At 40.7% G+C, this 12490-nt stretch overlaps 1 long non-coding RNA gene across 1 annotated transcript in view; it reads right to left on the reverse strand.

The window, feature by feature from the left end:
* Positions 1-12490, reverse strand: part of LOC129785283 (uncharacterized) — a 101062-nt gene that overhangs the window by 41085 nt on the left and 47487 nt on the right. The window contains exon 2 of the long non-coding RNA XR_008749080.1: positions 2169-2312. This is a non-coding gene — a long non-coding RNA (uncharacterized LOC129785283). The remainder of the gene's footprint in view (positions 1-2168; positions 2313-12490) is intronic.

Below are 12490 nucleotides of genomic sequence, written 5' to 3' on the forward strand. Positions count from 1 at the left end.
CTGCTAGTCTTTCTTCCCACTCAAAGCATATTTCAAACACAGGCAGCAATGTGACCTACAGCCCAAACTCTGCTACAAAATCTCTAGCTTCCAGCAGCACTTCCCACAGGTGAAGGGAAGTCACGTCAGCCAGTTGTGAGAGTCACCACTGGTTTCCCAGGTTTGTTTTTCACATCCCACTGCAGATGGTCACTTCAGAGCTGTATCCAACCATTATAACTAACTACTTACACTGTATTAGCCCAAGCACAAGTCTACAGATGCAAATTAGTAACGATGACACTTCAGAATCATGACATCTGATCCTTCGCATCCTTTTGTGTGTGTGTGTGTCATTTTTGTACCTACACAAGGTATGTACAGCACCCTAATGTGTCTTTTCACAAAAAAAATCATGAACGTTCACAGAGTAGGGGAAAAAAAAGAAGCAAGTCTTTATGGTTAAAGGAATTTTTTTTGCCTTTGTAACTAACCTTTGTTCTCTAGAGCCTCAACATTAAGCATACAAAAATGTGCTTCGGTGGGCCAGGGAAGTAAATCTCTGGACAGGTTTTGCAAGTGCCCCTACGGATTCATTCCTAAGCAGAGCACTGAGGAGCTGTTCATCATTAAGCCAGCAGTGTGCAAGTATTAAGGAATGAGACAGCACATCAGCTGCCTAGCCAGCACACCTCAGTTCCTTCCTTTCTCCTTCTTCCCCTATCTAGACATGTGAATACAAAACGAAAGAAAATAAACGTGAGTGCTGTAGAAGGTGATTGTCTGAACAAGTTTTTCTCCCTTCTAGGGGAACTCTCAGCTGGGTGGGTAAACTCCTGCCATTCTGGATTGGGCTGGATGCAGCAAGTCATCCACGTTTCCTAAGTTTCTGGTATCTTTCTCTGTTACCATCAGCCAATTTATTCTTTAAAGGATATGTATAATTACAGCATGTCTTAAATTTTTAGAATGGGAAAAAAGACTCTGAAGTGTAACATGAAATACGTTTTCAGAGTGTGGTGGTCCCTAAGTATGGCAGACAAAAATATGGCAGAAATGGAGCACCACTGCCTTCCGCTTCTCAGCTGATGTGCCTGCATGCCTGGCCTGAGCACCTTCCTCAAAAGAAGGAAGCGTTTTCTTCGTTCTAGAGGAAAGGATGTTCCAGTGCCAGACAAATGGGCAACCCTCTAGGAACTGCTCCCCAAGCAGCCTTTCTGCAATTGCTTCTGGTTGAAGACAGCAGAAGAATTCAGTTTTTCACAAAGGCATTAGGTAGAAAAGCTTTAATTATTAAAAGAGTGTGAATTAAGCAGATACTGTGCTGCACCTACAGTGCCTTGGTGAGAAGGCGCTCTGTAAACAGAATTATTATTTCATCAACGCAGTAGACTCCTCACTTAATGGCTCACTAACTGGGCCAGAGATGAGATTCAATGTGAAGAAATCAATGACTCAAAGCAAGAGATTCAGCAAATATGAAACACCTAGCGCTTAGCTCTTAGGATTGCATATTGTCTCCTGTGGAAGTGACTCGTATCATGCAGGGAGAAAATAACACTCCTGCTGCTGCGTCCAACTGTATCCGTAGGAGATAAGACTGAACTGGTGCTTGCTAACACTAGACTCCCATACTTTAGGGTTTTTTTTATTTGCTTTTTGGCGTTCTCCTTCTGTGCTATAGCTGCTAAATAAATAAGCATTGCTACTTCATATTTCCAAAATGGTCTTAGTGCCCTTTTTTTTTTCTTTTGTAATTCATTATATCAAAGCCAGTATTTCTCAGTAGTGATAGCCTTATTTTGGTGTCCACTAGATGCATACATCAATCAGGATGACTCTGCTCTACCGCAGAGCAAAAGCACCAAAGGGCATCCTGCAAAATTAAATGGTGAGAATAATAAAGTCCTTCACAATTCCTCTCTGTTCTAACCATTGCAACAACTCGAGAGAGCAGAGAAGATATTTTCAACGTGTGGCTATAGGTGCATGACTCTTCTTCAGACAGCTGGCTAGAGGGTAAATGGCAAGAGCAATAAGTATCTATCTTTCCTCCCCGGGAGTGAGCATGATTCATGGATGAAGAATACTTTACTTTCCTACTCACCAGCATACTGAGGCTTTACTGTGAAATTACTTCTTAAGTTTTCCCCTTCTCTTCAGTGCTAATTTAGAGATAGAAAACTCACCGAGCTGGCTCACTTTTCACTGAAGTGATTTCAGCTTCTCTTCCAGATTCTCATGGAAAATCTCAGCTTTACATTCATCAGCTCCTAATGCAAAACAGCAGATCTGACTCTGCAGCGAAAGGTTCCTGATGTAGTCGGGAGTATCTGCACAAAGCAGGAGAGGCAAGATAAATTGCAGAGGAAATCCTTCATTAATAGTGCCAAAGGACTGTACAAAACCTAACTAACTCTCTGAAAGAAGGAAGGATTAATATCCCATTTTACAGGGAGGAAAGTGAGATAACAGAGCAAACACCCAGGAAAATTAACAGCCAGCATCACTGTGGCTTCAGTTCCACATCCATTCCCACGGGTGGAGAGCCAAATTTGGGCAGAATCTCTTCCATCAGTGTGGTAGTTCATTAATTTGCTGCTATAGAAGGAAGAGCCCAGCAAAATTTCTCTCAAGCGATTTCCTTCAAAACATCCTGTTGCTTCTTATTTGGATTTTTTTTTCCTATCAACATGCATCTTTACCAAATCAGACAGTTTACAGTCAACGTGATGGAAAACAATTATAAATTACACAGAACTGTGTTGAAACCAGACTGCCGCTTTTCATGCATTTTTGAAGATCATCTGTCTTTCTGACACACCTTTCTGGCTGCTTTTCGTCAGGGGGAATAATACAGCACAGAAATACACTGCTGAAAAATGGCAGCTTCCAATGCCTTCCCCCAAAAAAGCAATAACCTCTTTCTACATGTAATTGCACTAAATTCACCAAAAGCACATAATGGACAGGAATACAAAATGAATCACAGCATTTCTATATGAAACAGCTGTTCCATGAACTGGCCGTGATGATTTTTGACTATATGACTGCATTTGTAGTTTGGAAACAATTAGTCAGAAGCAATTATTTATCTTGAGTTGTCACACTTGTTTTATCAGCTCTTTAGGGGGTTCTCGTGTAATCACAGAACTTGCAGAGCTGAAAAAGCAGGATTTTCCTGCTCCAGTTGGACCAAGAAATAAAATGCAAATCAATGACAGTGTGTTTAAATAAAATTTGTACGATCCAATTTCATCCATCATTTTCTTCCTTTCCTTGTTAAGACAAAAATATTACATGCTCTCAAAGACTCAGGAGACCTCAAAATGTATTTAGTAGTCACACCAGTATACTGGAATCGGGAGAATGCGAATAAATCCCATCCTTCATTGCCTCATACTTTCCACTCCTCTAATTTGCAGTGGTAAATTTGAAATCTGAATAGTCTCATTTTTCAGAAAGCACTGAGCACTCCCCAGTGCCTTTCGGAGCCGCTGGGACATGCAGCTGTGACATTCAACACCTATGCAAATCTGGGCCGAGTTATCTGCAGTGAGACAACTAACGCAGCTACGAGAAAGAGTTGCTTGGCTATCTCACAAGGGAACAAAATCTCTGTAGTGAGCTGCTGGCTGTGTTAGAGGTAACTCTACAACATTACAATAATGTAAGCAGCCTTAGTAATAGGCTAAAAGTCATTAGGAGGTTGGTTTTCAGAGCATATCAGGAGACGATATATGGCACTGTCATGCATTCAGGAAATCATGTTCAGGTTTTATAAACCACAAATGCAAATAAGGCCTGGCAAGCTTTATACTGTGAGCACATAAATAGATTTAGCATATGTAAGCCATTGTGTAGCTCAACCAGAGAGCTGATACTGTCCAGGAAAAGGTATGCCAGCGTAGTAAGAAGTTTCTGCATAGCATGAGGTAAACACTACCCAGAACAGACATGTCAAGCTTTCTAATTCCACATTTCTGAAACAAGAACCAAGACACAAACGTCTCACCTATGCTGTTGACATTAGACATCGTTTCCCAGGACATGCTAAGCAGTCAGCCAAGTGCAGCACAGCCGCACTAAAAACTTGCTTTTGCTTGTTGTTAGGTTATCTGGCTGCTCAGGTACGGGCCACAGCCCCCAGACAGTGACTCTGAGCACTCCGCTTGCAAGCAATAAGCATCGCTTGTGGGGAAACTGGTAAGGTTCAAACGTTAACTGCTCCATTATGTATGAAACGGCTATTTCCTAGCCAGTTCTTTTTTAAATTAACGTCTTTATTTCGCCTACAAACTTTTCCTCCTTGTCTCTCAGAAGCAGCGTTTGAACACTCCAGTGGACTGGGGATCTGCGTGGATCCCTGGGTCCTGCGCACTGCCAGGCTCTTGCCCTGCGCCAGCACCGCTCGGCTGGCACTGCGCTCCTGCTTCCCCAGCACAAACCCTTTCACAGCAGAGGGGCGCTGGGCCCGGCTGCGATAGGTGCACAGGACAGGCACAGAGCTGAAACGCGCCTCATCCGGAATGCCGAACACGAACGCTCTGCCTCACAGCTCTGGGGGTAATGAAAACTGAAGACACAAAGGGATTTTGCACTAGATTTCTGAAAAATCCAAGCTGAGCTGACAATCTAAGCACTTCTCTGTCAACAAAGGCTGCTTGGGATTTACAAACTAGCTGTCCCTCCTGAAGAGTCTGATTTATTTGGTAGGCTTTGAACAATCTTAATGCATGCCAAGTTTTTATTCACAGCCATGGCGTTTTGCATAATGCCCAAGTAGAGTATTTGCTTAGGAAGTGGTAGACCTGGATTCCAGGCTTTTCCCTGCTGAGGAGGGCTGAAAGTACAGCTTCCACCTCCTGTGGGAAAACACAGGAGGGACTGGCCAGGCAGAGCCTACAAAGCAGCACAAACCCGGAGCCGAGTGGAAGAGACCTGGGACCCAGTTTCTGCTCCCTGGGATGTTCAAACATCTAACATTAGATGGCATCTGGGTGAAAAAACAAATACAAGCCAGAAATAATCAAGGACATAGAGACCGGGACCAAGAATACATCATTCTTGGCCAAGCTCCATGATCACTACGTTAGCTAACGATGCCAGTTCTCTTGGCAGGCTTTATCTGCAGCGTGCTGATGCAGCTATATTATTTCAGTTCTGCAGCAGCCTGAATGCCACAAGGTGTCTGTCTCTGTAGTGCCCCTCCATGGCACAGTGCAGACATAATTTCTGCTCTGTTATTGGAGCAGTTTGGTACAAACTACCTTGCCATTCCCTGGGGCAGAGAGAAGCTGTGTGTAGTAGTCAGTATCATTAATGTAACTACTACTGCTTCACTGTTATCATGCATTTCTAAATTGTGGCTGTACATATCCTTGGTATCCATGGTACCACCTGCACCTGGAGCAGAAGTCTTTCCCATTTAATTTAAAAGATGTTCCATGATTACAGCAGTCATCCATTTAATTGGGCCATCGCTCCCCTGTTTCAAGTAAGATTTAGTTAGGTTGCAGAAAAAGAAAAGCAAAATCAAGAATCCCACACCCAGGGATGAATACCATAAAGGATTTTAGAATAAATATCCTTGAGGATTTTAGAGTTAAGATGACTTGAAAAGGAGTAGTAAGATGTTCTAATTCATCTGCCCTTGTCTTTATTAACACGGCTCACCCTCCCACAACAGGGATGGGATTTGCTGGACAGCTGCATTTCCAGGTCAGCACCCTAAGATGAAGGAGCGCTCACAAAGCCTTCTGCCTGCAGCCCGGAGTGAAGTGCCTGTTGGATGGAAAGGGCCTTTCCCCCGGCCTGCTGAAATGGCCCCAAGCATAGCAGCTTTCCTGGATCCCACCCTTTAGCCCTATTGATCCTACGGGGTATGAGGGCACCCAAAAGTTAGTCCTTGACTCCAAGCATAAAATGTACTGTACCTCCTTAGATAATCAGCCCTCAGTTTCACTCTGTGCAATTTCCTATCTAACTGAAGCAGTTTGGGCCTAGGTGCATTCAAACCTGCAAGGCATTCAGATTTCATAGGGATGGAGAAAAACCTGAGATTCAAGAATCAAAGACAACTAGATGACCTCCTAGGAGAACATGAGTCTACTTTAGCTAGTTCTCAAGATGAGCCACTCGCTCAACAATAGTCATGGGTAGTTGTTGCAAGGGTTAACTCCCATGTAATTTGTCTCAGTAGAAATGTCAGACATTTGCAAATAACCAGGAGATATAGTAGTGCAATATTAGAAGTAGGTCACCACAGTTTCCACAATAAACACATCTTTTTTTGACATTAACCTGCCTTTTGTCTCACAGTCCACAGAAGTTAGATCATTTCCAAGTAAGTCTGCCACACTGAATGTGCAGTTTTTAAAACTTGATGTCATGGCTGTGCTATTATTGTGCAGCATGCGTTGCTTGCACAGCAAGATTAGAGATCCATTTCCAAAATTAGGGTCAAATTTATAAACCCACACACAGTGCATTGTCTCTTATTGTAATGGGATTTTTTTTTCTTCATACTCTTTCCTGTTTAATGCAAAGTGAAATTCCATTTCATCTTTAGTAAACCTTTCAGCTGAAATATAATTTTGACTGATAAAACCTCCATAAACACAATCACTTTTATTATTTATGATTGCAACAGTCAGACCTTGATAATAACACTTGGCATGACTGGCAGCAATGTAACCATGGACACTGCTTTTCTAAAGAAGAGATAAAAAATTATATCCCAGTAATTTGGAGACACTTTTTTTCTCTTGAAAGGGAAAATGAAAAAAAATATATATTTACAGATATATTCCGTTGTCAGATGCCATGTTTATTAGCAGTAACATTAATATTGTTATAAATTTAACTGTGGTGCTTGGAAACACCAGCCTGAGGTCAGAGAGCTGCCTGAACAGAAATGATGGTCCTCTGCCATCGAGGCTCAGAGTCAGAAGAAACAAGACAAGCAAAAGTAGAAGAAAATGCCTTTTACCTTCATTTTTCAGATAAAGAAAAATAAGCATAAGAAGATAAATTTTTAACTAGTATAAATCAGTACAGATTCATGGACTTTGCCATCCTTGGAGTGACTGTTTTTCTGTATCTATTCAGCATAGTAAAGGCCATCAAAAAGCATTGGACTAGGCACTCCCATGCAAGCAAAACTCTATCCACACCCCCACCAATCTTTTGCATTGCTTATAAATTTTTTATAAATATATTTTGGATATCAGTTTCTATAAACACCAATCATAAGGCAGACCATTTTTCTGACATTTTTATTGTCTACAAAAACCTCTCGAGCTCTCAAATTCCAGCAAACTGCATCACTGCAAAGAGCACATCCTTTTTATCTATGCATTTTCCTAGCCAACGTCACTTCTCCTCTTTTTGTATAGGTGTCATAAACTGGTATTTGGATTGACCCAACTCAAACCAGCTGTTGGTTTTCTTGTTTGAATTATTTTTCTCTGACGCCCTGCTTGGGCCCTTTGGCTTTCTCCACACTGACAGCTTTGCCAGACTAAATCTTTGCTGTTCAGCCAGATGCGAAAACAGCCTGCCAACAAGGTCGGTGCCCTTTTTTGGTTAGGTATGCTGAGCCCAGGCTGCGGCGTCCTGGGTGGTGTCAGACCGTTTTCACATTTCCTACTCTGTGTTACCAAAAGGTGGCTTTGAATCATTAGGTCGCCTACCCGTAAATAAGCCAAAATTTTGATAATGATGATAAAAAAATAAATCTGCATGTGGCACGATGTGTATATTTTGCCTCAAGTATGTACAACATTATCTCCTCTCATTCCCAGATAATTTAGAAGAACGTTTTCTAGATTTCCTGGGTAATCTGAATCCAGACAGATTCAAAATGGTACAAGAGATATAAAAAGCAATAAATCTGTAGATCACCATAGCCCGTGGAGCGTTCCCTAACGCTTGTTTTGTAACTACTTCTGTTGCAGCGGCAAGCGAGTGTCTGCACTTTCAACAAAGTCTGAATTATCATCTCTGCTGTCAAGGGGATGTTTTAATTTCTTGCATTATAGTCACTTGGAAGTTCATCACCTAGCCTGCAGATGGAGAGAGAGGGCTTTGGTTAACTCGCTCACTGGCATTCCCCACATACATACATGCCTGAACTTTATCTGAAACTCAGCACTGCAGCTCTCACAGATAAAGCAGGACGGGACTAGCAGTGTGGCATACACATAACTGAACCAGTATTTCCAAAGGGGTATTCTCGTTTCAGCCCTACAGTTGTAACTTGGGAATATAGAATTGATTTTCTCAAATTATTCTTGCTAGAAGAGCGTGAGACCAGGAACTTCTTACCTGATGAGAACTGAGTGTTGATGCCATTGAATGAAGGAATTTGGAAAAGGAAGTTATTTTCTTTTGGTTAGTGACTGATAGCACCCCAATGTTTTTACAGCACTGAAAGCCTGCTCACTATCTCTGACACTTTTGTCATTTCTAAGGCCTTAGTCAGGTGGCCAAGACATGCATGTTAAAAAAAGAACTTAATTTTACTTTCAATTTTCTGATCACTTATAATGTTGAACATAAATATCGATCCAACAAAGCTATCATCAGAAGAAAGGAAAGAGGTTTTTTACACACAATTAGAAAGGATTTATACACTAGGCCTTCAAATGATTTTTTTCCAAAGAATTAAGTGATAAAATGTGTATCTGTATATAGGAAGAGGGATAACGAGCTTTAAGTATCGGTTTATTACTCTTACTTCAAAAGTGCTTTTATAGAGAATGATTATTCTGTAAGAAAGAGAAACAAGTGAACTCAATGCATTGACAGAATAATGTAAGAGGTAAGTAGCATGCCCTGGCTTGTTGAAGTTTTCTTCATGTTACGCTCAGAGAAAAAAAATTGGAAAGCACTGCTCTGAACTGAAGACATTGGCTCCACTGACGTTCTCCTACTGGTAGCAGAAATTCATCCTGCAAATACCAACGAGTGCATCTTTACCCGGCCCCAGTCCTGTTACCACCCAACACCCCTCAGTGCCTTTGGCACGACACTGAATTGCTCAATTAGGGATGTATTCAAAGTCTCATTGCCTTAGCTTTAATTTGAGTAACTTCCTAAGCAATTTTATAGCATTTTTTCCACCTTGCTGAGATTTTAACGAAAGAAACGAACATATTCCTATCTTAGGGATGCTTTGACACAACCACCAGACCACCATCACTGGTGCAGTCCTGCCCTGCGCTTGACAAGCGACACCCACAAGTTCTTCGGGACATGGCACACTATTTAAAATGAGGGGATTATAAACTTTTCCTTCAAAAAACAAGGAAATCATTTTCAAAGTTCTTTAGGCATGTTTGCTATTCCGTCCTTGTCACTAAACCGATACATACAAACGTTTAGTTATATTACTGTGGAAGACCAACTGATCAACAAAACCAAAAAACACTAGGAAAAAAAATTATGAGAAACTATTCTTTTGTTTTCTGTAAACAGCTGCTGTGCAGAATAAGTAGCTTTCTGTGTACTTATGCATTTGGTAGCACTGCTACAATCCTATAGAAAGAGAAGTATTTTGAATTAAGAAGGCGGCAGTAACTGCTCAGAATGAAAAACATCAGGCTTATCACAGATGCTGTAAATACCTTCTACAAACATGATTTCATAAATACAATACTATTCAATGATAAACCTCACTGTGTGTTTCTTGATAATGTTCCTTTTAAGGGGTATTTCTTTGGAAAATTATGTTTTTTCATGCAATATTTGCATCTGATGCAATGATGCAATACATCATACAATATTTTTCCACTCTGAGTAAACTGGGGTCATTATGTCCCTTCTTAAAACTATCACTGGAGAAAGGATGGGATTTCAATAAGACTGTAGCTGATCAGAGAATGGGTTGTAGAAAAACCCTCTGTGAGACAACTGAAAGGGTCTAGCAGTAATGTTAAGGATCCAGTCACAAGTTCTATGCATATATGTACACATTAAAACATAGAAGTAGGTTTTGAACCAACAGAAGTCAAGGGTTCAGAGCCCATTGTTGTGTATTTTTAACAGCATTTAACCAGTATGAAATTTAAACCCAACCTTTTCCACATCTATATGGTATCTATATAGACATGGCTCATCCTTTCAGTTTTTAGGGACATGAGATTTGCTGAGACTCACTTGGTTTTCCTCTTACATACACCTTACAGTTCCTATTTCATTTAGCATATCCTCTTCAGAAAGAGTTATATGAAGTTTCTCTGGACACCACTTGCTTTATTCCATCTCTGTGTCAAAAAACATGTACACCTCTAAGGATGCTTCCTTCCCCATCTGGGCTGCATCTCTGGACTGTGAGGCAATCAGGGTTTTATATTTTTGTCACAGGGTAGTTTTCCCCCTGCAGGGGCTTACATTTCCTTAAACCCCAAATCTACAGCATTATAGCATTTACCTATACCTTTGAAAGAGCAGGAGTGAGTTTGGGAGTGCTGGGGTCTAGTATGGACTTCCCTATGGTCTGTAACTTTTGTTTCAACAGGGAAATAAAAATGCCAGCAGCTTGAAGGGGCAGAGAACAGCAGAATGAATAACGGATTCCCAAAACGAGATGGCTTTCACTGTTAGCAGTTGCAAAGAAAGAACACCTGGTTCAGCAGTTTGGTAGCTGGGTGATACATACTGGTTTACATACAGCCCAATCCGGATGGGTAACATGATAAATGTTATAGAGGGCAACATCTTGTTTCAGTAGCTCAGACCTGTAAGAATGTACCTTCACAGTATATGCAGGCTTCACAAACATAACAGCGTGACTGAATGTTTGTACCGATTCTTTTACTGGCACAGTGCTATTGTGTACCTTGGGTTCTTTAAATAGATATTAGTATTATTTGTCCAGTCATTTCATAATAAACCATGTGCCATAGCAAATCTTCTCAGGTTGTGTAAGAAAACATTAAATTACATCACCAAGCATACCTGGTACTAAGAAACGTCTGGTTTCTTCTTAGCAATATAATTAAATATATACAGAATGCAGGTATTTCCTTTACACGTTAATTAACACCTCACTTACAAATATGTAACTATATGAGCATAGGTAGCACAGTACTAACACTTCCAAAGTCAAGAGGCCCTCAGGAGGATGGAGAGAGAAGCCCCATCCATTCAGACTGCATCTCTCCCACCAAAGGGGACAGACAGTATCTGGATAACAACAGATCAGCAAATGGGCAAATTAAACACTGATGTGACATTCAAACTGCTCACAGTTCTTGATGTTTTGCTGCAGTTGTGGGCTCACCAACAAATACATCCTTGTCCTTGTCCTCTGCTAGTGCTTTGTTCCCATAAAACAACTCTTGTTGCAACAGGGCTCAGGGATCAGAGATCACAATCTTTTGTCTTCCCAAACTAACATTCAAGGCGGTGAAAAAAAAAAAACCAAAAAAAAAACCAACACACCAAAAATCCCACTTTATGCCAATGCAGTCTGTGGAATTCAATGCCACAGGACATCAACAAACCGAAATACTGCATATAGGCCCACTGCTTACAGTGTGCAAGCAAAAGCTAATTAGAATTTGTGCCTCACAATGTAAAACCTCAGGGATGAGAAAATGAGCTTTCTTTGTTTTCTGTAGTGTGGTGATAAGTGCAGTGCTTGGCACAAGAAAGCTGCTTACCCCGAAGTGCACTGCAGCAGTCACCTTCCAAAGATGTTACCAGGTCAGTGGTTTGAATAGGCACAGTAGCTCCTGCTTCTGTGCTCTACCAGCTCTCCAAAACCAGACACATTAGTGATATAAATTTTAAGTTACAAATACTCGTTCCTAAAAATTTGCTTTAGTTTCCACTATGTTCCATTCAAGTATTTTACATTAAGGATTGTACTGCACGTTGCTAATTTTTATATTTTTTTTCTTTTTTGGAGTATGTCTTTTACCCAAAATACATGAAAGAAACATTGCCATTAATAGATTGTGAACCACTAATGCACTTAATTTAAGCAGCAGCAAAAAATAGAATCAATTCTTTTTAAAGCTACACTGATGCACTCGTATGTACTACTAGAAAGAATAACATTGCTTCCTGCATCTTTTAACAAAATGACTTAGAACTTCACTTTTCTAATTCTTACTAATTTAAAGGGGGGGGGAACCCTAGCAGATTCAAAATGCTGAAAATTATGCTTTACAATATTTTCATTGTCTTCAAGGCACTACAATTCTAGTTTAGGTAATGTTATTCTCCTAAACTTTAGGTTGTGCTAATTTTTTCTCTCTCCACTTCCGTATTATTTCCCCAGGTACAGATCATGCATCTCCCCCTTCTTTTGCTTCTACTTCAAGTCTGATTTTTCCTAGGGACAGCTTTGTTCAGCAGCAAGCAGGTAATCATTTTAGCTTCTTTATTCCCCTTACCCCCCATTCTCAGTTATATTCTGTATTTTGTGGATATAAAGGATGCACCTAGGGTGAGTTGAGATGCTATTTGTAAGATCTCTCTGCCCACCCCCACCCCAATA

This window comes from Falco peregrinus, chromosome 10 (assembly GCF_023634155.1).
Source record: "Falco peregrinus isolate bFalPer1 chromosome 10, bFalPer1.pri, whole genome shotgun sequence".
NCBI classification, from domain to species: domain Eukaryota; kingdom Metazoa; phylum Chordata; class Aves; order Falconiformes; family Falconidae; genus Falco; species Falco peregrinus.